Raw genomic sequence first — 27,424 nt, 5'->3', positions numbered from 1 at the left:
GTTTTTATTACTCCAAGCTCTAAAGCAGACTCGAAACGTAAAGAAATTACAGCTCACGGCAACATTGTTCTCTCTGCTTCCCTGGTTTTGGAAATGAGGCATTTCATTTTGAACCATGGTTTGAAGGCGATATAAATGCATTTCACACAATACAAAACACCAGCTGTATATATAGTCTAATATTTTTTCATTAAAACCCCTTTTGCTTCTTTCCCCTTGCTTCTCTTGATAGGTGCAATGATAGGAAGCTCTTAACGTACCTCCGACTTCTTTTTTTTTAGACTCAAACTTCAGAATATTTTCAATATCTGCAACATTATCTTTTGAATAATAATTACCTCTTATATTAAATTATAAGACAGCAGGATTCAGGATTAGATCTCTCCATATTATTCTAGTGAGGGAAATTATGACAGGGGTCATTTTTTAGAATTATGTAGCAGGGTAAAAGGTCCCAGGCAGCATTAGAAGGCAAAGGCGTTTATAATTAAATTGTAATTTAGGCCAATGATTTATCGTTTTCTCAATGAAAAATTTGGTGCTGCCGAGAGATCCTAAGAGGAACTTTAGTGAGATACAACTTAATGAAATAATAAAAAGAAAAATTATTCTGGAATAGATTGTATTATAGAGGCAGAACAATTGCCGGCTGCCTTATGTGGATGTTTCCATTATCAATCCTGTTTTCCAGAGATTTCTAATTTAGCCATAATTCTCCCTGCACGATGAAACACAGCACAGGAATTTTGAATCTTCTATTTAGAATATTCATGTGGACTTTAAAAATGCAGCTAAAATCTTTTGTTGTTTTTAGTGTGTTCACAAATACATTTGGAAACATTTGCCTATTTGCTTAAAAGCTTATCAAATTGAAGAACTCCTGTTTGTGTAGCAATAACAACAACAGGCCCACCCTGATTTATTTGAAAATAATCAATGATTTTCTTTTGTTTGCTTAGTGTTGAAGTTTATGTCTAGATTACTATTCTTCTTTCTAGCTAAACTTCAGATTTGGAGAATGAACCTATGAATGCAGGGATAAACAAAAGGCTGTCCGATATGAATTAGTCTCCTGTTGTAAATAAGAATTTGGGCAAGTCTAAAAGCAAAAGAAACCACGTCATTTGCAAAAAAAGAAAAGAAAAATAAATAAAGGTCATTCCCAAGCTTTTAATATGAAGTTAGCAATTTCACAAAATTAATTCTGAGGTTCATGGTTAACTCCAGTTCTGTCTGTGTTTTGAGTCAGGAAGTTGAACAGTTGATCTGGTTTGTATGAAAATAAAACTGCATCACACACTGCACTGGCCGTGTGATGCTTGTACTGTAATTCAAATTATGTTTCAATGATCTCCTCAGAACCTTAATGGCTGTAATGATCTTGGTGGTGGTGGTGTGCTGTGGAGTTGGTTCCAACTCATAGGGACCCTGCATAGGATTTCCGAGGCTGTAAATCTCGATGGAAGCAGAAAGCCTTGTTTTTCTCCAGTGGAATGGCTGGTAGTTTTGAACTGCTGACCTTGAGGTCTGCAGCCTGACTCGTAACCACTATGCTACCAGAGCTCCTTTTAATGATCTTTCATAGTGGTTCTTTAAAGATAATCATACTAATAAACTTTTAATGGTATGTGTTTTAAATAATTGATTAAAAATCGTCTAAATATTCATTTATCCAATAATCTGTAATAGCTTCTTCACTAAATACCTAATCTATTGGGTAAATAACGCGTGTTTAAAAAAATGTACTCTGTATTTACATAATAGACTTTTCTATGTATTATGAAAACCATTTGTGTTTTATAAATTCTTTAAATATATTTTCCTCCATAGCAGAAATTGTCATCATTCATACCATGGATACTAAACACTAGCGAGACTACCTACAGGCCTAGGTAAATGAAAGATTCTAATGTCTAACAGGGACCTCTTAAGGTTTATCTTGCTTTTCTGCTAACATTGTGATCTTTTGTCTTTTTTATTTCTTAAAATATATGACAGTCTTTGAGGATGAAATGTAACATCAGCTTTCAGAATTGTCCTTGTTGTTAAGTGCCCATGACCCTGTACACAGTTTCTGAAGAAAGGCTGGTGGGTTTGAACTGCCAACCTTGCAGTTAGTGTTCAATTTCCACTCTACAGTGCCACACCAGGATTATGCTTTTCAGAATAAAGGAATGATTTTAGCTTTTCACTTTTTCTGGTTGAGTTGCCTCATAACGACTCTAGGTTCAACTGAACAAAGCACTGCCTAGTCTTTTGCCGTCCTCACAAGTACATCTGTGTCTAAGCCCAAGGCTGCCACCATGTGTCAGTTCATCCCGTTGAAAACAGAAATCCTCACAACCAGACAAATAAGCAACATCCTGATACATAGAGAAGATATTGAAATTGTCAAGGATTCCATTTTACTTGGCTCCCCAATCAATAGCCATGGAAGCAGCAGCCATACTTTGGGCAAATCTGCTGCCAAAGATCTCTTTAAGTCAAAAAGTAAAGATGTCACATTGAACACTCTGAGGTGCTTCAAACCCAAGCAAGTGTATTTTCAGTGGCCTCATATGTATGTAAAAGCTGGACAATAAGTAAAAAAGACCAAAGAAGAATTGATGGCTTTGAATTATAGTGTTGGTGAAGAATATTGAAAGTACCATGGACTCTCCAAAGAGCAAACAAAGGTCTTGGAAGAATCACGGCCATACTTTCCTTAGAAGTGCAGATGGTGAGACTTTGTCTCCTGTACTTCGGACACATTTTCAGAAGGGATCAGATCCTGGAGAAGGGCATCATGCTTGGTAAATTAGAGGGTCAGTGAAAAAGAAGGAGATCCTCAATGAGATGGATTGACGCGGGGGCCACAACAGTGGGATGAAACATGGGAATGTTAATGATAACGACACAAGACCTGCCAGCGTCTAACTCTGTTCTGCATAGGGTAGCTAGGAGCCAGATCTGACTCAACAGCACCTAAAATCAACATGTACTGAACAAAACGTTTTGTATCTGCCTTTTGAAAGCATAGTTCATTTCTGTTAAAAAAAAATACATGATTTGGTGAAAAAAAAATCAATATCTTGAAAACGTCATTCAATCTATAACTATTTTAAACATCTTGTGTGTCTCATGGCATTTAAATGATCTCTACATTCTCATTGTTTTTGTGTATTTTTAAAAAGGTAAGGTGAAAATTCATAAATAGACATTTTCTTAAACCTATAGAATAAATTTAAGTCTTGAAATAAACCATAAATAAATATTTCTCATAATTGGGTTTTCTAAGAGTAAATTTTATTAACATACTTCTGGGAAAAGAATTCCTTATTTCCCCAACAAAACCTTTTGTAAATGGTTAAATCTTCTATTTTCTTGATCTTTTCTACTGATTTTTCTTATCTCCTTTTCTGTCTAAACTGTTGTGTTTGTTCTTCATATTCAACAACCAAATAGGTGCTATTAGAATTAATTGCTACATGCTAGATATAATGGTCTCTATTGATTATTACACAATTTAAGCTTGGAGTTTGAGACACTTTATTCCTCCCTTACCACCGATGTCTAAATAGTCTCCACTCTGGAAGTCCCTGGAAAGATTGGAGATCTGAAGGCCACAAGTCAAAAGTGTAAATGAAAATTAAGGAAAGACTAGTGTGGGATTGCTGTGGGAAAAGGAAAGTGAGTCGGGAATAAATCAGACTGCCAGTTATCTTGAATTCAATATCATTGACCCAACTAAGTGTTCCCTTGACTCATGGTGTTCCCAATAGCCAGCACAGAAGTGGGAATTGTCACAGTATCAGCTCCAGGAGGAATATCAAGGCACTACTCCTTTTCCATAGGAGTCCTGGTATGGCCCTGTAGGGTAGACCGCTAATTGCAAGGTTGGTGGTGCAAACCCATCAGCTACTCCTCAGAAACCCTATACAGGGTCACTAGGAGTCAGAGCTGACTCCTCTTCTACTACTTGCCCATATCCCATGGCGCTCCCCCTCCCGCCATTGTAGGCTGATTACTGACAAAAATTGTGACTCTGCCTAAGGGCTCTTTCTTCCTTTCTACCTTCCTTCCTTCCTTCCTTCCTTCCTTCCTTTCTTTCTTTCTTTCTTTCTTTCTTTCTTTCTTTCTTTCTTTCTTTCTTTCTTTCTTTCTTTCTTTCTTTCTTTCTCCTTTCTTCCTTCCTTCCTTCCTTCTTCTTTCTTTCTTTCTTTTTTCTTTCTTTCTTTCTTCCTTCCTTCCTTCTTTCTTTCTTTTTCCTTTCTTCCTTCCTTCCTTCCTTTCTTTCTTTCTTTCTTTCTTTCTTTCTTTCTTTCTTTCTTTCTTTCTTTCTTTCTTTTTCCTTCCTTTCTTCCTTTCTGCTTATTCAGCGTGGCCAGTGTGTCAAACAAGTGGGAAGTGCCACCAGAAGCAGCCCTCAACCAATGACAACTGAGAATCTGGTGGCTGTACCTAAGCACTAGACTGCAAGGTTGGTTTGAACCGCAAAGTCGGTGATTCAAACCCACCAGCTGTTCCTTGGAAACACTTTACAGGGTTGCTGTGAGTGGAACCAACTCAGTAGCCTTAACAGCAACAACAGTATCTTACTTCAAAGTTGGAAACCAAGAGGAGGGATCAGTACCTGGAAAAGATGGCCTTGATAATAGAAATCATGGGAAAAACTCTGAGGCATGCATCCATTGTCTCCCAGAGTCCCCAGTGCTTTAAGCTCCAGTTGCCCACTGACTAGATAATATATCTCTTGTTAGCCTCTTTTCCTTCTGTATCTTACTCGTTAATCCTGGCATGGCACTGTAGGATTTGCACTGGACTGCAAACCACAAGATTGGTGGTTCAAACCCACCAGCCACTCCTGGGAAACCCTAGAGAGGGTCAGCAATCCCCTACTGGAGTTTCCCAGGATCCCAACTCAGATAAACTCCTTGTCTTCCAGTCCTTAGAAGCTGTAATTGGTTAATGCGTTCAGTTGCTAATTGAGAGGTTGGAGATTCAAGTTCACCCAGAGGTACCTCAGAAGAAAGGCTTGGTGATTTATTTCCAAAAAAGCAGCCATTGAAAAACCCGTGGAGCACAGATCTACTCTGACACATCCCTTGATTAGGAACTCAATAACAACTTGGGTTTCAAATTTCATTCTAACTCTTTCTTAAGGTCTCTGCTTTTGGGAGAACCAAAACTACAGCCAGGCCAAGTCTATATTATTTCTTGGGAAAGGATGAGTCCCCAAACCCCTTACTTCTTGTTTGTGACTTTGTTCTTCTGGCCTGTTCGATTGCAGTTCATCCTTCAGAGCTTGAAGATAAGCAGATGAGCAGGTTAGCAGGCACCAATTACCAGGTAGGTCTAGAGTGAAAGAAGGGAAGAAGAATCATGTGTTTCTGAACATCTGCTTGCAGCAAACACTGGATGACTTGATGTACTTTACAGAGCATGTCATATTCTTTTGAAACTCAGGGAGGAGAAAGGGTAATGGGTATTATCCTTATTTTTGACATGAACAGAGTAATACACAGAGGGCTTAAGAAATGCGCATAAGGTCCGAAAATTCATAATAAATGAAATGAGGCTCGGAACCCAAGTTTATGCCCTTTATTCCCCACACTGTTGCTTTACAGGAGGAAGACTGGGCCAGGAGCCAATAAACCTAGATTTGAATCTCAGATCTATTCACTAGCCATGTGGTCTTGGGAAAGGTGTGCAATTTCTCTGACTCAATTTTCTCATCAGTAGAATGGGAAGGTGTAAGTACAAACTCTAATGCTTGATTGTCACTTTGTCACACTCTGGTGGCTTGCCTATTGCATCAATGCTGGGAGCTATGGCATTGTTATTTTAAATACAGCAGGTTTCAGCAGAGCTTCTGGTCTAAGACAGAGTAGGAAAGGCAGACTCCTTCTGAATGTTTAGCTACTGAAAACCTTTTGAATAGTATCAGAATATGGTCAGATACAGTACCAGAGATGAAAACATTAGAAATAGCAGCAGAACATTATCAGATATAATGCTGGAAGATGAGTCCTTCAGGTTGGAAGGCACTCAAACTACAATTGAGGAAGAGTAGCCTCCTCAAAGTAGAGTTGACCATAATGGTGCAAATGGAATAAAGGTTTTGGGATCTTCATTTGTTGATGGGGCACAACTCAAAATGAGGAGAAGCAGATGGAAGTATCCATTATTTATTGGAGCATGGAATGTACAAATATGAATCTAGAAAAATTGGGAGTTGTCAAAATGAAATGGAAGACATAAAGATCAATATTCTAGGCATTAGTGAGCTGAAATGGAGTGATAGTGGCCGCTTTAAATCTGACAATCATATGGTTTACTATGCTACGGATGACAAATTTAACAATAATGGCAAAGCATTCATTTTCAAAAAAAGCATTTCAAGGTCGATCTTGAAGTACAGCACTGTACTAGGATAAGATCCATTCTTGCCTCAAAGCAACAGGCAAGCCACCACAGTATGACAAAGTGACAGTGGCTACAAGGAAGATCAATTACGACCAGTATTCAAATTTAATCACCGACCGCTAAAGCCAGTGATGATGAAATTGAAGAATTCTACCAAGGTCTTCAGTGTGAAACTGATCACCCATGTAATCAAGATGTATTGTTCATTACTGGTGACTGGAATGCAAAGGTTGGAAACAAAGAGAAAGAATCTATCCTTGGAAAATATGGCACAGGTGATAGAATGATATTGAAGGTCATATGATAGAATATTGCAAGACCAATGCCTTGTTCATTGTAAATGCCTTTTCTAAGCAACATACACGTAGACCTCCTCAGATGGAGTAACAAGAATCAAATTGACTACATCTGTGGAAAGAGATGATGGGGAAGCTCCATATCATCAGCCAAAACAAGACCAGGGGCAGATTGTGGAACAGACCATCAATTATTCATATGCAAATTCAGGCTAAAGCTGAAGAAAATTAAAACAAGTTCATGAGAGTCAAAATATACCTTGAATATATCTCACCAGAATTTTGAGAGAATCTCAAGTACAGATTTGATGCACTAATGACCAGAAGACTTGTGGGATGACATCAAGACATCATACTGAAAGAAAGTAAAAGGTCATTAAAAAGACAGGAAAGAAAGAAAAGACCAAAATGGGTGTCAGAAGAGACTTTGAAATTGGCTCTCCAGTGTAGAGCTGTTAAGGCAAATGGAAGAAATAAGGAAGAAAGGGCTGAACAGAACATTTAAAGGGCAGCTTGAGAAGACGAAGTCAAATATTATAATGAAATGTGCGAAGACCTATAGTTAGAAAACCAAAAGGAAAGAACATGCTCAATATTTCTCAAGCTGAAAGAACTGAAGAAAAACTTAAAGGTAACTTGCAATGTTGGGGTATTCTCTGGGCAAATATTGAATGATACAGAAAGCATCAAAAGAAGATGGAAGGTATACACAGAGTCACTGTACCAAAAAACAGCGGTCAGTGTTCAACCATTTCAGCCAGGTAGCATACAATCAAGAACTGATGGTACTGAAGGAAGAAGTCCAAGCTACACTGAAGACATTGACAAAAACAAGGCTCCAGGAATTGATGGACTACAGCTTAGAAAATTTCAACAAACTGATGCAGCACTGGAGGCACTCACTCATCTATACCAAGAAATTTGGAAGACAGCTACCTGGCCAATGGACTGGAATAGATCCATATTTATCCCCATTCCAAAAATAGATGATCTAAAGGAATCCTGGTGTGGTGCTGTGGGTTAATGTGTTGGACTGCAAAGTCAGTTTGAACCGCAAGGTTGGAGATTCAAGCCCACCAGCCATTTCTTGAGAACCCTATACAGGGTCATTATGGGTCAGAACCAACTCAACAACACTTAACAACAGCAACAACAAAGATGTGTGGAAATCATTGAACAACATCGTTAATAACACATACAAGTAAATTTTTGCTAATGATAATTGAAAAGTGGTTGTAACAGTATATTGACAGGGAACTGCCAGAAATTCAGGCCAGATTCAGAAGAGGACATGAAACATGTAACACGGGATATCACTGATGATGTCAGATTGATCTTGGCCGAAAGCAGCACCAGAAAATGTTTACTTGTGTTTTAGTGACTATGCAAAGGCTTTTGACCAAATGGATCATGACCAACTATTAATAACATTGCAAAGAATATGTATTCCAGAACACTTAATTATGCTCATGAGGAACTTGTACATAGACCAAGAAGTAGTTGTTCAAACAGAATAAGGGAATAATGAATAGTTTGAAATTAGAAAAGTTGTGTGCCTGGGTTGTATTCTTTCACCCCATTTATTCAATCTGCATACTGAACAAATAGTTTGAGAAACTGGATTACATGGAGAAGAACATGGCATCAGGATTGGAGGAAGACTCATTAGCTACCTATGATATGCAGTTAATACAATCTTGCTTTCCATGCAAAGAGGACTTAAAACATTACTAATGAAAATCAAAGACGACAATTTTCAGTATGGATTGTACTTCAGTGTAAAGAAAACAAAAATCCTCACAATTAGACAAATATGTGACATTATGATAAATGAAGAAAATATCGAAGTTGTCAAAGACTATATTTTGCTTGGATTTTGCTTGGATCTATAATCAACACTTAAGGAAGCAGCAGTCAAGACATCAAATGATGTGTTGTATTATGCAAATCTGCCACACAAGATTTCTTTAAAGTGTTAAAGAGCAAAGATGTCACTTTGAGGACTAAGGTACACCTAAACCAATTTATATATGCATGTAAAAATTAGGCAATTAATAAGGAAGAGTACAAGAATTGGAATCCTGCTGCGGTTGTTGTTGTTGTTGTTAGGTGCCATCGAGTTGGCACCAACTTATAGCGACCCTATGCACAACAGAACGAAACACTGCTCGATCCTGGGCCAATCTCACTACTATTGCCACGCTTGAGTCCATCGGTGCCACCACCTGGCCATTCCATCTCCTTGGAGGTCTTCCTCTTTTTCTCTGACCCTCCACCTTACCAAACATGATATCCTTCTCCAGCGACTGGTCCCTCCTGACAATATGTGTGAAGTATGAGACATGAAGTGTGGTCATCTTGGTCTCCAAGAAGTACTCTGGCTGCACTTCCTCCAAAACAAATCTATTGGTTCTTTTGGCAGGTCATGGAACTTTTAATATTCTCCTCCAACACCATAACTCAAAAGCATCAATTCTTCTTAAGGTCTTCCTTATTCACTGTCCAGCTTTACATACATATGAGGTTTGGTGGTGCTGTGGATTAATTCACTGGACTGTAAAGTCGGTTTGAATCGAAAGGTTGGCCGTTCAAACTCACCAGCCACTCCTTGGAAACCCTATATAGGGTCACTATGGGTTGGAACCGACTAGACAGCACTTAATAATAGCAACAACAACATATAAGAATTGATGCATCTGAATTATGGTGTTGAAGAAGCATATTGAAAGTACCACTGAATGTTAGAAGAACAAACAAATAAATCTGTGTTGGAAGAAATACAAGAATCTCCCTTGGAAGTCACATGGCAAGATTTTGTATCTCATACTTAGGCTATGTTATCAGGAGGGACCAATCCCTGGAGAAGGACATCATGCTTGGTAAAGTGGTGGGTCAGTGAAGAAGAGGAAAACCCCCAAAGAGATGGACTGGCACAATGGCAGAAGTAACAGTCTCAAAGGTAACAGCAATTGTGATGATGGCACAGAACTAGACAGTGTTTCATTCTGTTGGGCACAGTGTCACTATAAGTCAGTACCGACTCAACAGCACCTAACAACAAGAAGTAAGGACTGCTTATTATTATACAATATTTTATTTAGTCTCAACGAGTTTAGTGCATTGAGATCATCATTTTCTGACAGAAGTAAATAATTAGTATAGATTTCTTTTGACTAAAGAGGCTCATGAACACTATTAACCAGCTGAGATCAATCCATGTGTGTGAGGTTGGGGGAGGGGATAGTTTATTGTCCAAGATACAGCTCTTTTGTAATTACTTGTGTCAGTGGCTCTGCAGGACAGCGGCAGAGTGGTGGATCTGAGTAACTTGCCCTCACCTCTTATAGGGACCATGCCATTGACCTGAACTGCCTCTACTTAGGGTATTACTTGGTTTTTCCAGTCTTGGGTCAATCACAACTGTTTTTTCCTCTGGTCAGTAAATGGCTTAATCATCATGTGACCTTTTGATTTATATTTGTCACTGTCAAGTTGGCTTTGTGTTTTAGAATGCTTCCAGCATTCATTACATTATAAAAAAAAGGAGCAAGATACAATGGTACTTGGGTTAGTTTTCACTGAATAAACTTCATATGCTCTACAAAACTTGGAACACTGCTCTCAGCCCTTATCCATTCCATTCAAAAAAAAAATCTGCAAACATGTGTAAGAATTAATGAATTATTGAAAAGTTCATGGAAAGATGGACTTGAGAGATAATGGATTTTAATCACAAATTCCTTGAAGTCCCCTCATATTATATATACTTTGTTGTTGTTGCTAGATACCATCGAGTTGGTACCGACCCATAGTGACCTTATGCACAACAGAATGAAACACTTCCCGATCCTGGGCCAACCTCACAATTGTTGCCACACTTGAACCCATTGATGCTGTCACTTTGCCAATCCATCTCGCTCGGGGTCTTCCTCTTTTTCTCTGACCCTCACCCTACCAAATATAATATCCTTCACCAATGACTGGTTCCTCCTGACAATATGTCCAAAGTATGAGAGATGAAGTTTGGCCATCCTGGCCTCTAAGGATACACTTCTTCCACTCTGTATCCACAGAATCCTCTCTAGCTGCACTTCTTCTGACACAAAGCTGTTGGTTCTTTTGGCAGCCCATGGCACCTTCAACATTCCCCTCCAACATATATATATATATGTTGGAGGATTGGGAACATAACCTTAACCAGAATTGGTCCCTAAGATCAGCAGGGTTGATGGCAGAGCTCATTTTGGTGTTAATTCTTTTAAAATGTCCTTTTGTTTCTTTTCATCTTGGCCGTCACTTGTGAATGTTTTGTAATCCATCATGAAATATACCAACTCAGAGTACTTTCCTTTATAGTTGTGAGACAGACCAAGGATTTTTTTAAATTTTCTGTTGTGAATTGGGTGAAGATACACTGAGTAGATCATTAGTTTTATATTCAACAAATCGTGCACATTTCATCTCATCTCACTGATTACAATCCCCTTAATGCAACATAATTTGTACCCCATCTTCCTTGTGTTTTTTGTTTCCATTTCTCCTCCTTTCCCAGCCCTTCAGAACTTTGTCTTTGGGTAAATGCTGCCTTTTAAAATCTCAAATGGTTGATGATTTGGTGTTCTGTGTACTTACTCGTGTTGTTCCCCCTTTAGATCTATTGATTGCTGGACTAAAAATTTGAGCTATGGGGGTGAGTTCCAGACCTGAAGGGTGATCAAGAGACATAGTTTTGGGGCTCCACCAGTTTCTATCTGACCAGTAAGCCTGGTCATTTTTATGATTTTGTATTTTGTTCCACATTTTCTCCCGTTCTATCTAGGACCTTCTCATGTGATCCCTTTCAGAGTAGTTGGCAGGGGTAGTGGGACACCATCAAGTTCTGCCTTCACGGTCATGGACACTGATGGTACAGGATCCATCAGTGCACTGGACTGGATATTTCCATGTATCTTCACTTTTCATCCCAATTCTTTCCTTCAGATAGGAGAGACCAATAGCTGCACCTTAGATGGCCACTCAGGAGCTTTTAAGATCCCAGTTGCTACTCACCAATGTAGGATGTAGATCATTGTTTTGGGGCACTATTTTATTCGAATTGACCTTGATGTCCTTGGAGACTATGAGCCCTCTGGCCCAGTCTCTCATTCCTTCACGGTATTTGGTTAAGTCTAATAAATGTTCATAAGTTTGCTCCATGTAAGCTCCATTACATCATGGATATATCTGCAGCTTATACAAATAAACTCTGTCAAACCTGTATGTATTTGTGGGCATACTCCCATTCTCCCTCCACACCTGCTCAGCCCACCTGTCTATGTATCTACCCATAGATCACTGCTGTGTCAGGATTGTGTATATAACAGGATTTATATTGGTTCCCTGTAACTCTTTCAATTATCCTCATGTTTACCTCTGCTCCCGTCATTTTTCTTTTCTTTTCTTTGGGCAACCACCCTCTTATTTTATATTGCCTTCCCCTTCATTCAGGTTAACAGGTTTCCACCCTCTAGCCAAGGAATTGCTCCCCCTTCCCTCCCACCCTTGATAACCATCAAAAAATGTTTCTTTTAGTGTGAAAAACCTTTGTTTGACCTGTTTACCACAATGGTCTCATACACTATTTGTCCTTCTGTGATTGACTAATTTCACTCAGTATGACATCCTCCAGGTTCATCCATGTTATTAGGTAATACACAAGTTCATTGTTAGTCTTTAATGTTGCTTAGTATTCTATTGTGTGTATGTACCACAGTTTGTTTAACCATTCTTTCATTGATGGAGATGTAGGTTATTTCCATATGTTTGCTATTATGAATAATGCAGCAGTGGGCATGAATGTGCATAAATCTATTCATGTCATGGCCCTCATTTCTCTAGGATACATACCAATTAGAAGGATTGCTGGGTCATATATTTCTCTTTCCAACTTCAGGCAAAGACATTTTAAGATTCTATACATGGAAGGTGGGCATCTTATTCTGTGTATTGTGTTGGGGTTCTCACTAAAGGCTAACACCTGCTCACACTGACTTTCAGAGTCCTCCTTCCTGTAACTCTAAGACCCCCAGAATGTCCTTGTTAGAAGCCAGGCTTCAGCCTTTCTTCCCCATCATTCCTGTGAGGGTTAGAAGGTAGAAAGGACGTAAAGCTCTTCTTTCACAATGTGGACGATATGCTGATAGAGATTCTCACTTGTCAATTCCCTGACGACTTATGGTGCTGTAAGTTATCGGGAACACTTCACACTGTAGTTCAAACACAGATGTCTTGAGAAACCCTAATTCAAAGTGAATCTTCTATAAATAATAAACTGCCTGTAGACTCCATTGATTAGCCAAATAGGTCACATTGATTAAAAATGCAAACATCACAATAAAACAGATTCCCTATATGCAGAATTTGATGTATATGTGCAGACTTTCTGAACATGGTACCAAAAAAACAAAAACAAACCCACACCTAGGTTTCTCTACTTAAAATATTTATATATTATCTCTAAAAAGTGCTACTTCTGAAATGCTATTTATTATACACTGATAGAACTCAAGGACTCTCCGTCCTCGTAGAAACCCTTCTGATTTTTGCTGATTGCTGAGCTGTTAAAACTAACTTTCATCTCAGAGACGGACCAAGTCCTCAAGAGAGGTGGAGCTATTGCCAAAATTTTTCTTATTTCTTGTTGAAAAGCTTGGCAGTCTTGTGCGATCCTCTTTAGTTTCTTCAATGGGTTTAATTTCACATGTTAAGAATCTTATTGTTTGCCAGCCAACATAAAACGGCAGAGTTCAAAACTATTTATGCAATTCCAAACATTTTCCATTCGGTGCTCATTCGGCTTGTCTTTCTGCCTTGATCATATGTTAACTTCGTTTCTTTCATGCCAGGAATAATTAGACAATTGAGTACTGATGCTCTGGAAATGAAATGGCATATTTTTATGGAAATTCTCCTTTACCAAAATACTCTAATTCACATCCTTCACTTAAAATTGGATGGGTAAAGTATTCATTAGGAACTCCCATGTATAGTTCCCAAAGTATTTGCACTTGGACAAAGATATGACACTGTAATTCAATTGAGAAAGGACAGTAATTACTTTTGTCCCAGAGAAGAGTAATTCGTGCAATTAAAAATATACAGAGACGACCTTCATTACTGTACTAAAATCCCCTGACCCTTTAAAACTAGTTACCTCCTTTAAATCTTCCTTCAATTCCCTCCTTCCGCCTTCCCATTCCCTAGAAATGTCATAATTAGGAAGTGAAATAGAAGCCTAGTTTGGTTGGGATTCAGCTATACATCTGGCTGGATTCATTCACATAATAATTAAAAAGGATGTTATGCACCCCACAGTCTGATCCCTGAGGTCTCTGCTGTAGTTTCCCATTTGAAGATCATATGATCACTTGGTAATCTCATGAAAAATGAAACTTTCCAAGTTTCAGAAAGGAAATTCTATTTCTACCCTCTACTCCACCTCCCCCCATCTCTGTCCCTCCCTCCTCACATACTGTCACTTCCCAGCATTCTAATAATTAGAAGAAGCGAATCATTAAAACCAACTCAGACTTAAAGTAAGGGGGATTAAGTTCCACTTCTTGATTGGAGGAATATTAAATAATATGTGGTCATATTTTAAAAACAAAGAACCCTGGAGAAGTATGTTTGCCAAGGAACTGACAGGGATCGTCCACAAAAAAAGTTCCATCTCCAAATAGGTACAGACTATCCATACTGTGAAAGACTCAATTATTTGATTAGTATCTGTTTTAACCAGGAAGGTGGAAGCCCCATTAAAGAGAGACCACATCAGCATTGATTCTCCAGCACTGCAAATTCATTGCTTATATGGGGTGAGCCTTAACTATTTTTAGAATGACTGAATCAATGAATCAGTAACTAAATTGATGAAACATTAATGAAGAATGGATGACTGAACTGAGTTACATAACTTGAGTGATAAGTCAAAATGGATAAGAACATTCTTTCTGCAATGACACTACCTGGGCTCAAATCCAAGATCCACCACCTCCTTTGTAGGCTTTCTGAGATAGTTACTCAGTGTAAAATTATAATATTCCTAGAACCTACCCTCATGGAATTATTATAAGGATTCCAGGATCATTGTTGCTATTGTTGTTGTTGTTGAGTGCCGTCGAGTCGGTTCCGACCCATAGTGACCCTGTACAGGGTTTCCGAGGCTGTAAAGCTTTACGGGAACTGAAAGCCTCTTCTTTCTCCAGCGGAGCAGCTGATAGTCTCGAACAGCTGACCTTGCGGTTCGCAGCCCAATTCGTAACCACCTAGACATAGTATTTATTCAGTCTATAAAGAACACTCAATAAATGTTTACTGATGTTAGGTGCCATCAAGTTGGTTCTGACTCATAGTGACGCTATGTATAGCAGGAAAAACACTGCCTGTACCAGCCTCAAGGAGCTCTGGTAACATAGTGGTTACGAATCGGGCTGCAAACCGCAAAGTCAGCTGTTCGAGACTACCAGCTGTTCCGCGGGAGAAAGATGTGCTTTCTGCTCCCGTAAAGATTTACAACCTCGGAAACCCTGTACGGGGTCGCTATGAGTCGGAACTGACTCCACGGCACATAACAACAACAACATGCCAGCTTCAAACTTTTTCCTATGTTTGAGCCTATTGCTGAAGTTCCTGTGTCAATCCAGTTTAGTGAGGGTCTTCTCTTGTGTGCTGACCCTCTACTTTACCTAATATGACATACTTCTCCAGGGCCTGGCCCCTCCTGATGATGTGTCCAAGTACATGAGATGATGTCTCACCGTTCTTGCTGCTAAAAAACATTCTGCTTGTACTTCTTCTAACATAAATTTGTTTGTTCTTCTGGCAGTCCAAACTCTAGTCAATATTCTTTTCCAATACCATAATTCAAAGGCATTAGCTCTTCTTTGGCCTTTCTTATTCACTGTCCAGCTTTCACATGCTTATTAGACAATTGAAAATACCTTGACTTGGAACCATACTCCTCAAGGTGACCATCTTTACTTTTGAACATTTTCAAAAGGTCTTTTGCAGCAGATTTGCCAGTGCAAAACATCAGTTGATTTCCTGACTGCTGCTTTCAGGGGCATTAATTGTGGATCCATCAGCAATGATAGTCCGATGGATCTTGGCTGAAAGCAGAGAATAGCAGAAGGATGTTTACCTGCGCTTTATTGACTACACAAAGGCTTTCGATTGTGTGGCTCATGACAAGCTATGGACAACATTGAGAAGTATGAGTATTCCAGAACACTTAATTGTGCTTCTGAGAAATCTGTACCTAGACCAAGAAGCAGTTGTTCGAACAGAACATGGGAACACTGAATGTTTTAAAATTGGGAAAGGTGTGAGACAGGGTTGTATTCTTTCACCATACTTATTCAACCTGTATGCTGAGCAAATAATACGAGAAGCTGGGTTCTATGAAGAAAAACGTGGCATCAGGATTGGAGGAAGACTCATTAACAACCTGCGATATGCAGATGATACAACCTTGATCGCTGAAAGTGAAGAGGACTGGAAACATTTGCTTATGAAGATTAAAGAGCGCAGCCTTCTATATGGATTACATCTCAATGTCAAGAAAACAAAAATCCTCACCACTGGACCAATAAACAACATTCTTATCAATGGAGAAAAGATTGAAGTTGTCAAGGACTTCATTCTTCTTGGATCAACTATCAACACTCACGGAAGTAGCAGTCAAGAGATCAGACAACGTATTGCACTGGGAAAATCTGCTGCACAGGAACTTTTTAAAGTGTTGAAGAGCAGAGATGTCAGTTTGAGGACAAGGGTACGCCTGACCCAGGCCATTGTGTTTTCAACAGCCTCATATGGATGCGAAAGCTGGACAGTGAATAAGGAGGATCGTAGAAGAATTGATGCCTTTGAGTTGTGGTGTTGGAGGAGAATACTGAAAGTGCCATGGACTGCCAAAAGAACCAATAGATCTGTTTTGGAAGAAGTGCAGCCAGAGTGCTCCTTGGAGGCCAGGATGGCTAAGCTTCGTCTCTCCTACTTTGGACATATTGTCCGGAGGAAACAATCGTTGGAGAAGGATGTCATGCTGGGTAGGGTGGAGGGTCAGAGAAAAAGAGGAAGACCCCCAACGAGATGGATCAGCCAGGTGGCATCATTGATGGACTCAAGTGTGGCAGCGGTAGTGAGGTTGGCCCAGGATCGAACATTGTTTCGTTCTGCTGTGTATGGGGTCGCTATGAGTCGGTTCCGACTCGATGGCACCTGACAACAACAACAACAATTGTGGATCCAAGTAAAATGAAATTCTTGACAAATTCAATCTTTTCTCCACTTACCATGATGTTGTTTATTGGCGGCATAGTGAGGATTTGTGTTTTCTTATGTTGAGGTGTGGTCCATGCCTCCATCTTTATTAGTAAGTACTTCAAGCAAGGTTGTACCATCTGCATATTGGGTGTTGTTAATGAGTCTTCCTCTAATCCTATGCTATGTTCTTCATATAGTCCCAACTTCTCAGATCATTTGCTCAGCAAACAGATTAAGCAAGTATGATGAAAGGATGCAATCCTAACACACACCTTTCCTGATTTTAAACCATACACTATCCCCTTCTTCTGTTAGAATGACTGCCTCTTGGTCTTTGTACAGGTTCCATGTGAGGACAATCAAGTGTTCTGGAATTCCTATGTTTTGCAATGTTACGATTTGCTGAGTCAATAAAACATAGGTAAACATATTGGTGGTATTCTCTACTTCCAGTCTAGATCCGTATGATGTTAGCTGTGGTATCCCTCGTTCCATCCAAGTCCACTTCTGAATCTGGCTTGGATTCCTGGCAGGTTCCTGTTGATGTAGTACTACAACCATATTTTAGTCATCTTCAGCAAAATTTTACCTAGATATATTGTTAATGATATTGTTCAATCATTTCTTCATTCTTTTGCACTTCCTTTCTTTGAAATGAACACAAATATGATTGGCCAGGTAGCTGTTTTCCAAATTTCTTGACAAGGATGAGTAAGCACCTCCAATGCTGTATCCTTTTGTTGAAACATTTCAATTAATATTCTGTCAATTCATGGAACCTTGTTTTTCACCAATGCCTTCAGAGCATCTTGGACTTAACTATTAAACTAACTATAATTAATACTGCAGGCCACTACTAGGGACACTGCATAGTTTAAAATCAGAAAAGGTGTGCCTCAGAGTTGTATCTGTTTACCATATTTATTCAGTCTGTATGCTGAATCCAGTATCTAAGAGGCTGGAGCAATATGGCTCCAGCTTGTGCTATGCAGATGACACAACTTAGAAAGATAAGAGGAATTGAGGAACCTATTAATGAAGCTCAAATTATAAAGTCTTCTGTATGCATTATACTTCAGTGTAAAGAAAAAAACCTTCACAATTGGAACAATCAGTGGTATTATGATAATGGAGAAAATGTTGACGTCAAGAATTTAATTTTATTTGGATCTACAATCAACTCATGAAAACAGCAGTCAGGAAATCAACCAATGTATTACACTGGTCAAATTTGCTACAAAAAGGACTCCTTGAAAATGTTCAAAAGCAAAAATGTCACCTTAAGGATAAAGGTGTACCTGAGCCAAGTCAAGGTATTTTCAGTTGTCTTATATCACTATGAGTCAGTACCAACTCGATGACACCTAACAATAACAACAACATATGCATGTGAAAGTTGGACAACAAATAAGGAATATCTAAGACTTGATGCCTTTGAATTATGATGTTGGCAAAGAATATTGAATATAGCTCGGACTGTCAGAAGAACAAACAAGTCTATGTTGGAAGCAGTAAAACCGGAAAGTTCATTAAAAGCGAGGGTGGTGTAGCATCATCTCATATAGTTTGGATATATTATCAGGAAGGAGCAGGCCCTGGAGAAGTACATTCTGCTTGGTAAAGTTGTTTTTGTTTTTGTTAAATACCGTCAAGTCAGTTCTGACTCATAGTATCCTATGTAGGGTTTCCCAGGAGCTGCTGGTGAGCTTGAACCACTGATCTTTGGTTAGCAGTCCAGTGCTTACCCTACAGTGCCACAACAGGAAGACCCTCAGTATGATGGGCTGACATGGTGACAGCAGCAGAGCAGCAGGCTCAAATATAGGAACAATTGTGAGGCTGGTGTAGGACCGGACAGTGTTTTGTTCTATTGTACATATGAGTCAGAACCAACTCGACAGTACTTAATATCACAGCATCATTCATTAATAATCAAGTTCTCCGACTATTAAATGATAGATCTAGGATGTGAGTCCTTTTCTGTCTTATTCTAAAGTCTTCAGTCTTAACCTGTATCTTCAAGATTTGGTAGTGATGTTTAAACACTTGGAATACTTCAGCTGGCATTTTAGTAGAATCACCATGTAATTCACTGACTAATTTTTGTACTACCTTGTTTTTAATTCATTTGTGGGCTTTTTTATTCTGTTGTACAGGACAACCATATAGTTTCTTGTGGTTTGTTGATTTAGCAGTTTTCCCACAGTAGTTCCTAGAAAACACCACACTCATCTGTCAGTTTCTCATACTGTAGTTACTTGTGAGTTGCTGTGATGCTGAAAGCTATGCCACCAGTATTTTAAATACCAGCAAGGTCACCCATGATGGACAGGTTTCAGTGGACCTTCCAAACTAAGACAGGCTAGAACGAGAAGAGACAGACTATTTCTTAATGTTTAGCCACTGAAAATCTTGTGAATAGCAGTGGAACATTGTCAAATAGAAGTCCTGGATATATGCACTGGTCTGCAAGGTTGGCAGTTCACTCCTCAGAAAACCTATTCAGGGTCACTGTGAATCACACTGACTCAAGTACCAGAATGTGAAAAACATGATGAATAGTACCAGAATATATAGTCCGATCTAGTGCCAGAAGATGAACTCCCTCAGGTTGGACGGCACTCAAAATACTCCTGGGGAAGAACTGCCTTGTCAAAGTAGAGTTGACCATGATGATGTGAATGGAACACATCTTTCAGGACCTTCAGTTACTGATGGGGCACCACTCAAAATGAGGAGAAGCGGCTGTAAGGATCCATTAATGAAGAGAACGTGGAATGTATGAAGTATGAATCTAGGATAATTGGAAGTTGTCAAAAATGAAATGGAATGCCTAAAGATCAGTATCCTTGGCATTAGTGAACTGAAATAGACTGGTTTTGGCCATTTTGAATCCGACTGTCATCTGGTTTACTATGCAGAGAATGATAAATTCACATTCATTATCAACATAACATTTCTCGATCTATCTTGAAGTACAATACGACCTGTAACAGAGGAATGGCACCATTCTTCTTCCACTCTCATCCTTCTTATATATTGCCCTCCCCTTCACCTGAATTAATATGTGTCTACCTTCTAGCCAATGAATTACTCTTCTTTCCCTCCCACTCCTGATAACTATCAAAGAATGTTTCTTTTAGCGTGAAAACCTTTTCTTGAGTGTTTACAACTGTGGTCTCATACAGTCTTTGTCCTTTTGTAATTGACTAGTTTCATTCAGCATAATGTCCCCTAGATTCAGCCATACAATGAGATGTTTCGCAGATTCATCGTCATTCTTCAGCGTTGCAGAGTATTCCATTGTGTGTATGTACTGAAGTTTGTTTAGCCATTCTTCCATTGATGGACTTTTAGGGTGTCTCCATCTTTTTGCTATTGTGAACAGCGCTGCAGTGAGCTTGAGTGTACATAGATCTACTCTTGTTACGGTTCTTTTTGCTTGGGGATATATTCCAAGTAAAGGGATTGCTAGATCACACATTATTTCTATTTCCAACATTTTGAGGATGAGCCATACCATTTTTCACAGTGGTTCCATCATTTTATAGTCTCACCAGCAATACCAGAGGGTCCCAGTCTCTCCACACCCATGCCAGCACTTGTTGTTTTCTGTTTTTTTTCTGACCTTTGTTATTAATGCTGGTGTAAGATGACATCTTACTGTGTTTTGATTTGCATCTAATGGTTAATGATTATGAGCCTTTCTTCATCTAAATGTCTTCTTTGGTGAATTGTCTGTTCATGTCCCCTGCCCATTTTTAAATTGGTTGTCTGTCTTTTTCTTGTAGAGTGTTTACGTTGTTGTTTTTTGAGTCAGTTCCAACTCACAGCAACCCTTTGTAGGATTTCCAAGGCTTTAAACTCTTCGTGGGAACACAAAGTCTTATATTTCTCCCACAGAGCAGCTGGCAAGCTCAGACTATGGGCCTTATGGTTGACAGTCTAGTGCTTATCATATGGAGCCACCACACTCTGTAGAGGGGCTGTAGTTTTCTATAAATCTTAGAGATTGGTCCCTTATCTAACATACCATTGCCCATTTTTTTTCCCAGTCTGAGGGTTCCGTTTTTACTATTTTAGTGAAATATTTTGATGTACCTAAGTGTCTAGTTTTTAGGAGGTCCCTATCATCTATTTTGGCTTGTGCTATTTGCATGTTTTTACTTATGTTTGATGGTGTTTTTATTCCATGTATTAGAGACCCTAAATTTATTCCTGTTTTTTCATTGTTGATCTTTATAGTTCTAGATTTTACATTTTTGTCTTTACTCCACGAGAATTTGTTTTTGTGTATGGTCTGAGATATGGGTCTTGTTTCATTTTTCTGCAAATGGATTTCCAATTTAGCTAGTTCCATTTGTTAAAGAGACTGTCTCACCCCCATTCCATGTATTTGGCCCTTTGTCAAAGATCAGCTGACTATATGTGGATGGGTTTACATTTGGCTTCTCAGTTCTTTTCCATTGATTTATGTATCTGTCATTGTACTTGCACCAGGCTGTTTTGACCACTGTGGTCATGTAGTAGATTTTGAGGTCAGGAAATGAGAGTTCTCCAATGTTGTTCTTCTTAAGTAAATTTTACTTATCTGAGGTCTCTTTTGTTTTCATGTAAAGTTTGTGATCTCTTTACATCTCTTCAAAGAATGACATTGGAATCTGGATTGGGATTGCTTTTTATCAGTAGATTGCTTTGGGTAGTGGTGATGCTGAAACTTGGCTCTTGAACAAGGAGAAGCTAAACTAAATGGAAGATATTGTAAAATAAAAGAGCTGAGCAGAAAATTGAAAAGGGCAGTTTTAGCACACAAAACCAAGTATTATAATAATTGAAAAGACCTGGCATTAGAAAACAAAAAGGTAAGAAAATAGTCATTGCTCCGGCCTCACCTCCATGCCCTAGAGGCGCAATAAAACAGGCGGGTGGTGGGGTTAAGACACCAACTTCATCCTTGAGGCTGAGACTGAAGAGATGTTTCCTGCTCAGGAAGAGGCAAACAGGACCTTGTTTGTGGGGAATTTAGAGACTGGAGTGCAGGAAGAGATTCTTTACGAGTTGTTCCTTCAGGCTGGACCATTAACCAAAGTGATTACATGAAAAGACAGAGACAGGAAGCCGAAGTCTTTTGGATTTGTCTGTTTTAAACACCTGGAATCAGTATCTTATGCCATAGCTTTGCTGAATGGGATCCATTTATATGGAAGACCAATAAACGTGCAGTATCGATTTGGGAGTTCTCATTCTTCTGAACAAACTAACCAAAGTTTTGAGAACTGTGTTAAGACAAATTCACATAGCTACAGAAGTGAAGAAGTTGTGGGCAGACCTACAGTTCCCATGCAGTTCTTTCTAATTAATAATACTGCTTTGCCTCAAGAATATGTTTTCTCCCCCCAAATGTAGTGGAACACATGTAATCCAATGCTTCAGCTTCCTTACTATGAGATGACAGTACCACTTCCTACTAATACATCCTTGTCTTCACTAAATCTCGCTCCAGATTTAGAAGCTGGACCCAGATCTTATGAGTGGACTCACCAAAAACCAAGTGACTCTGACCCTTATCAGATGAAAAAATGAAAGAGACAAAGCAGTGATAGTGTTAGGAGCACAGGAAACAATAGAGGAAACAAATATATGCAAAAGTTTCAAAAGTGTAAGAAGAAAAGGTATAAGTATTACATTAAAATGAGAGATTTATTTACTGGGTTTAATTATCTTAAAAAGAAAAAGAAAAACTATCAATATTCAAACAAATGACTGGTTTCATAGCTATCTTTTAATATATATCTAATAATATACTCATCTAATTTAGAATTCATTGTTTCCTTTGAATTACAGAAACTTAAAAATTATGTATTGTACTACTTTTTATATCTGTTGTGGTACTGCTGACTCATTATCAACAAGAAATTCACTTTGAGATGTTTTATTTTGTACCAATAATGATATTACACTAAGCTATACATCAAAAGTTACACATTGTACACTATGTATAAGGCACCATACTCTCCTACATTATCGCATAAAACCATCAAATAAAAATGGGCTAGGGTTAAACGTGGAGCTCTGGATTTTCTGAAAGAAACTAGTGCACATATTGGAGTTGCACATATTTCTTATTGAAGGCTGAATGAGGAGGCTTGAGTTTCCTTTGCTAATACTTTACATAACATTTCATAGTTTATGTCTAAATGTTTTGTTTCTGTATCTAACTTTCCTATGGGTTTATTTCATAAAACAAGGACATATGGCAGTGATACCAAAGGAACAATTTTGGGGGGACTATGAGCTCTGGTAGTGTAGTGGTTACGAATCGGGCTGTGAACTGCAAGGTCAGCAGTTCGAAGCTACCAGCTGTTCCACGGGAGGAATATGAGGCTTTCTGTTCCCAGAAAGACTTACAGCCTCAGAAACCCTGTACAGGGTCACTATGAGTCGGAACCGACCCCACGGCATATAACAACAACAAACAACAGCCTTTGAATCATTCCCTTTTGATATGATTGCATATAAATGTGGACCTTCCCTCTTTATTGTTCATTTATTAATTGTATTTAATGAAAATCAGTTGGCTGTGTCAGTATTTATTACCCACATCTTTTGCCAGCTAGGTTTGAGAGAATCTATTGAAGATAATATTTAAATCTTGATAACTTAATAAATAAACATACATCATTATATTTCATTAGTATGTGGTGTTTAATATTTATTGTCAAATTCAAGTTTTCTTTTAGTAATATATTTATTTTTAGAAAGTGAATAAACTACATGTAAAATAAGAATAAAGAAAAGAAAATACTCATTTCTCAAGATGAAAGAACTGAAGAAAAATTCAAGCTTCTACCTGCAGTATTGAAAGATTCTATGGGCAAAATGTTGAAGGATGCAGGAACCATCAAAAGAAGATTGGAGGAACACACAGAGTCACTGTGCCAAAAATAATTGATCAATGTTCAGTCATTTTAAAAGGTTCCCTATGAACCAGAACTGATGATACTGAAAGAAGAATTTCAAGCCGAGTTGAAGGCAATGCTGATAACAAGGCTCCAGGAACTGATGGAATACAAATTGAAATCTTTTAACCAACGGATATAGTGCTGGAGATACTCACTCATTTATGCCAAGAAATTTGGAAGACAGCTACCTGGCCAAGAATGGAAACAGATTTATACGTGTGCCCATTCCAAACAGAGGTAACCCAGTGTAATGTGAAAATCATCAGGCAATGTCATTAATATTACATGCAAGTAAAATTTTGCTGAAGAGAATTCAAAAGTGGTTGCAGCAGGACATTGAGGGAGAGTTTCAATGAACCAGTGATGTCACTGGTGATGTCAGATGGATCTTGGCTGAAAGCAAAGAGTATCCGCAAGTTTACTTGTGCTTTATTGAGTATGCAAAGACATTTGACTGTGTTGATTATAGCAGAGTTTGGCTAACATTGTGAAGAATGGGTGTTCCAGAACACTTCATTGTGCTCATGAGCAAGCTGTACACAGACCAAGAAGCAGTCATTCGAACAGAACAAGAAGGGGATATGGAATCATTTAAAATCAGGAAAGGTGTGCACCAGAGTTGTTTCCTTTCACCATATTTAATCTGTATTCTGAACAAATAACTTAAGACGCTGGGTTATATGAAAAAGAATGTGACATCAGGACTGGAGGCAGATTCATTAACAACCCATGATATGCAAATGACACAACCTTGCTTGCTGGAAGCCAGGAGGACTTGAAATATCGATGAAGATCAAAGACCACAGCATTCATTATGAATTGATTTCAGTGTGAAGAAAACAAAAATCCTCTAATATGTACAAATAAATAAATAATATCATGATAAACAGAGAAAGGATTGAAGTTCTCAAAGACTTCATTTTGCTTGGCTCCTCGATCAACTCTCATGGAAGCAGTAGTCAATAAATGAAATGACATATTGCATTAGACAAATCTGGTACAGAGTTGAAGTATTGAAGAGCAAAGATGTCACTTTGAAGACTAAGGTGTCCCTGACCCAAGCCATGGCATTTTAAGTCACTTCATATGCATGCGTAAGTTGAAGAATAAATAAGCAAGACCATAGAAGAATTAATGACTGTTAATTATGGTGTTGGCAAAGAATATTGAAAGTACTATGAACTGCCAGAAGAGGAAGCAAATCTATCCTGGAAGAAGTACAGTCATAACGCTCATTTGAAGTGAGGATGGTGTGACCTCGTGTCCTGTACTTTGGACATATAGTCAGGATGGACCAGTCCCTGAAGAAGGACATCATGCTTGATCAAGTGAAGGGTTTGTGAAAAAGACGAAGACCCCCAATGAGAGGGACACAGTGACAGCAACAAGGGGCTCAGTCACAACAACTGTGAGGATAGTTCAAGGCCAGGCAGCATGTGTTGTGTTGTGCATACAGTCACTATGCATCAGAACTGACTGGACAGCACCTAACGAGTTCCTGAAAGACAGCATGCAGTATCACCAGGACCATTTTTGAAGGACTTTTTTTGATGGTGGTGGTGGCTGTGTGCCGTGGAGTCGGTTCTGACTCATAGCCACCCTGTATGGGGTTTCCGAGGTTGTAAATCTTTACGGGAGCAGAGCACCTCATCTTTCTCCGGCGGAACAGCTGGTAGTTTCGAACTCCTGACGTTGCAGTTTGCAGCCTGATCCGTAACTACTATGCTACCAGAGCTCCTTTTTTTTGATAGACTATGCAATATAAAAGATCAGCAGCAGCAAGAGCCCAATTTATTTTGTGTTTGATAACCAAGAAACCTTATAGTCTTCATTGTTTATGGAGAAAATGTTCTCTGTGCTCTCCTCACAGTGTCCAGGCTTAGACTGCTATGTGTGGGTGAAGAAGATGTAGGTTTGTGTCAGCCATCGGTTACTGAGTAACAAACAGCCCTAAACTTAGAAGCTTAAAGCAATCACCATTTAATTTGTTAATTTTGAAATCTGCATTTAGAGAGGTGCCAGCTGGGTAGTACTGTTGGTCCCAGCTGAGGGTGAGATTTGAGCGGGAATAGATGCTCTCAGGTAGTCACAGTGACACGGCCGGAACTAGTGCTGGTGTTGACCACAGGTATCCGGCAGCTAGCAGGACTTTCTTCTCACCATGACCTCGGGGTTCCTAATGGCAGCCCCCAAAAGGAAAAGTATCAATGCACATGCCCTTTCAAGCCTCTGCTTACATCACATTTACTAATGCCTCCTTGGCCAAAGCAAAGCACAGGCTCAGTCTCAGATTCAAGGAGGTAGAAGTAAAGCCATCCCATGATGGAAGAGAGTTCCTGGCAGGTGCAAGCCGTTAACACATTCAGAGGCTAACGGAAAGAATGGAGGTTGGAATCCATCCAGCAGCACCACAATAAAGGTCTGGAAAGCTGCTACTGAATATCCTACGAAGCACTGTTGCCGTAAGTCAAAACCCACTTAACAATAGATACGATGCAGGCGAGTTTCAGAGTCCTATAGCCAAGGGGTGTGCGTCAAGCATGGCAGGAATGGTTAAGTTCGTCTTAGTAAAGAATGATAATGAAAGATAGTTTTAAGATCATGTCTGCAAGATGTCATACAAGCCCCTGTAAATCTTTAGAGACGGTGGTTGCATAAGGTTTTGAATGTACGGAGCACCACAGAATGATTACTCTTATCTGAATTTCAATTCCATATAATAACATAATAATAAACAAACAAATACAAATCCTGAAGGACCACAGCTCAGAAATACTTGTCATAAATGTTGATTTGAAATGTGCTTCTCAAGCAGTCATTATACGCAGATCACTAGGTGACCATCTATATAACTGTAGTTGGTCTCCCAGAAACCTTACTTCATATACTCCATACACAGGCACTGAGATGCAAACAGACCTAAAAGTCTGCAATTCTAGCTTGAGATTACTTAGGGTAATGAAAATGTCTTGTTTATGTTTCTTAAATACTGTATGTTTCCAGATCTGGATAAGCTTTGCTAATGAAACCTGATAGTTAAGTTTTCCATGGTTCTTAAGAAAATTTAAAAAACCCCAGGAAACTCTCAGAAATTTTATTTATTCCATCTGCCTTACAACACAGAACTCCCAAGACAGGCTTCTCAGGGAGCTGCCACACTGTACCAATCCCATCTTCTCTGGATGCCCACTCCATTCCCTGAGCTCTACTCTACCCCGAGGCCATTGTTTAGATGCTGACCAAGCTGGGACGTGGGTGGTAGTGGGAAAGTGGTCCTACTTTCTAGTACAGCCAGTGAAGCATCTGGCCTGGTACTTTGCTGGGATGGGAAAATGTGCCTGTTCACCCAGAAATAGCCTCCTACACAATGAGGGAACAAATATCTGTTTACTAAAGCCAGCTATCCACTTGTATTTCTGTTATAGCAGCAGTAGGTAACTAAGACAGTCACTAAGG

At 39.0% G+C, this 27,424-nt stretch overlaps 1 pseudogene; it reads left to right on the top strand.

The window, feature by feature from the left end:
- The first annotated feature begins 21,980 nt into the window (after window positions 1-21,980).
- LOC102819974 overlaps window positions 21,981-27,424 on the top strand; it is a 12,120-nt pseudogene continuing 6,676 nt past the window's right edge.

The sequence above is a fragment of the Chrysochloris asiatica genome, unplaced genomic scaffold, assembly GCF_000296735.1.
Source record: "Chrysochloris asiatica unplaced genomic scaffold, ChrAsi1.0 scaffold00037, whole genome shotgun sequence".
Lineage (NCBI taxonomy): Eukaryota > Metazoa > Chordata > Mammalia > Afrosoricida > Chrysochloridae > Chrysochloris > Chrysochloris asiatica.
Note: the sequence above shows the minus strand (reverse complement) of the source record. Positions and strands in the feature narration are given on the sequence as shown.